Source organism: Malaclemys terrapin, chromosome 15 (genome assembly GCF_027887155.1).
Source record: "Malaclemys terrapin pileata isolate rMalTer1 chromosome 15, rMalTer1.hap1, whole genome shotgun sequence".
In the NCBI taxonomy this organism is placed as follows: domain Eukaryota; kingdom Metazoa; phylum Chordata; order Testudines; family Emydidae; genus Malaclemys; species Malaclemys terrapin.
In genome coordinates, this window is record NC_071519.1 from 15958010 (window position 1) to 15960509 (window position 2500).

The 2500-nt window shown below is 75.1% G+C and overlaps 1 non-coding gene across 1 annotated transcript; it reads right to left on the reverse strand.

Moving 5' to 3' along the window:
• Window positions 1-1788: 1788 nt before the first annotated feature.
• Window positions 1789-1907, reverse strand: LOC128823858 (5S ribosomal RNA). The gene has a single exon (XR_008442093.1). It is a non-coding gene; the product is annotated as a 5S ribosomal RNA (ribosomal RNA).
• Between the last annotated feature and the right edge of the window lie 593 nt (window positions 1908-2500).

Sequence of the window (2500 nt, forward strand, 5' to 3'; positions counted from 1 at the left end):
TCCGGCCACCAGGTCAACCCAACGGATTCGACGGGTTGACCTGGTGGCCGGTTTCCTTTCCGGCCCGGGTGTCACCCCACTCCGAGGGCTGCGCGGCAGCGGTCCTGAGGACCACAGAGGGGGGGCTTAATAGTCGAGAGGGAGCAGGTCCGGGGAAGGCTTAGCAGTCTTCCCCCGGGCGGTCCGTTGGGGGAGGCTTAGCAGTCGTCCCCAGGGCGGTCCGGGGGTGGGGGGAGGCCTCACAGTCGTCCCTCGGAGAGCCGGGTCGGCGGCGGTGGCGGGCGTCAGGCTTTACGTCCAGCCTCCGGAAGGTGCGCGTCCTCGGAGGCGATGCAGGCGCCGCAAAGGGGCAGCCTCCGAGGCAGGGAGCGGAGCACCGAGGCTGGGGAGAGGGGAGCAGGAGCCGGGGGCTGGGGGGGGTGGGGTGGGGGGGGGGGCGTTCAGGACAAGCGGTCAAGCCCCGGGGAGCAGCTGTCAAATGTTCCAAGTCCCCACTCGGCCACCAGGTCCACCCCAGTCTAGCAATGGGGTTGACCTGGCTGATGGCCGGTTAGTGTCAAGGTAAACTCACCGTCGTCCACAGGAGGGCAGCTCTCAGGCCGTCCGGCTGCGGCTGACTCTGGGGCGGTGCCCGGTCCCGGCAGCGAGGGGCGGGGGGGGGGCGCGGAGCGACACGGAGCTAACCGGCCCCCGGGGCCGGGGGCGCCTCCCGCGACTTTGGGGGCCGCGGGTCGTCAGTGGCGTGCAGGCCGGGCCTCTCCCGGGGGATTCGGGGGGGGGGGGGGGGCGGTCCTGCGGGCCGGGCGCAGGGGGCTCGAGCGAGCCCGGGCCGGTCCGCCCCGGGGCCGGGGTCTCCGCCTGCGGCTCGGGGGGGCGCGGGTCGTCGGGGGAGGAAGCCCGGGGGAGCTGCACGCCGGCCTGCCAGGCCAGGCCAGGCCTGGCCTGGGTGGCCGCGGGGGGATTCGGGGCGGTCCCGCGAGCCGGCGGCCGGGCGCAGGGGGTCCGAGCGCGTCCGAGCGAGTCCGTCCCGGCCCCGGGGTCTCCCCCTGCGGCTCTGGGGGGCCGTGGGTCCCCGCTGGCGGAAGCCGCTGGGCGCTGGACACCCGCCGTCCGTCCCGCCTGGCCAGGCCTGGCCTGGGTGGCCGCGGGGCGGGGGATTCGGGGCGGTCCCGCGAGCCGGCGGCCGGGCGCAGGGGGTCCGAGCGCGTCCGAGCGAGTCCGTCCCGGCCCCGGGGTGTCCCCCTGCGGCTCTGGGGGCCGTGGGTCCCCGCTGGAGGAAGCCGCTGGGCGCTGGACACCCGCCGTCCGTCCCGCCTGGCCAGGCCTGGCCTGGGTGGCCGCGGGGGGATTCGGGGCGGTCCCGCGAGCCGGCGCCCGGGCGCAGGGGGTCCGAGCGAGTCCGTCCCGGGCCCGGGGCCTCCCCCTGCGGCTTTGGGGGCCGTGGGTCCCCGCTGGCGGAAGCCGCTGGGCGCTGGACACCCGCCGTCCGTCCCGCCTGGCCAGGCCTGGCCTGGGTGGCCGCGGGGCGGGGGGATTCGGGGCGGTCCTGCGGGCCGGCGGCCGGGAGGGTCCGGGCCAGTCCGCCCCATGCCCGGGGTCTCCCCCAGCGGCTTCGGTGGGTCCTCCGCGGAGGAAGCCGGGTGGGGAGCCGGACCCCAGGCGCCCAGACCCGTGACCTGCGGCCGCGACCTCCGACTCGGCAGGAGCGACGAGGGGCTTTCCGGCCCGTCCCCCCCCTCTCCTTCCTCCCCAGAAAAGGAGAGAGAGCTGGCTCGGACCGGGAAAAGCTGCCTACGGCACCTGGGATTCCCAGGCGGTCACCCATCCAAGTACTAGCCAGGCCCGGGACGGTTTACCTTCCGAGATCGGACGGGATCGGGGGCGTTCGGTCCGGTATGGCCGTAGGCACCCGGCCCCCGCGCCTCCTCGCCCGCTTTCCCCTGCCGACGCCCGGGCCTGCCGCACGGTGAGCCCCGGTCGGACTGCCCCCCTGCGGCAGGGCCCCCGTCTCTCGCGGGCCCGGTCCTTTTTTCCTTCTCGAGCTCCGGGGCCCGGGCTGGCCGCCAGAGCCCCTCCGCCCGCCCGCCCTCCCCGGCGTCGGGGAAAATATTGTCCCGGACATCCAGTGCGCCCTGATCCTGTCAGCCGGGGGGGGGGGTGGGTGGGTGGGGGGCAGTCCCTCGCTGCGGCCGGGGAGGGTGAGCCCAGGGCGGCTTGCCTGCCGTCCGAGTCCCCTCTCGGCCACCAGGTCAACCCCGAGCCGAAAGGGCTGAAAATTTTTCAGAGTCCCCTCCCGGGCACCAGGTCAACCCATGGAATCGAACGGGTTCGCCTGCTGGCCGGTTCGCTTCCCGGCCACCAGGTCAACCCGTAGGTTTGAACGGGCACGCCCGGTGGCCGCTTTCCCGTCCGGTCACCAGGTCAACCCGGATCTCCCTCCTTCCCTGGGCGCCCCCTCCTCGGAGGCGTCAGGTTCCATTTTCTTTTTCCCCCCAGACTT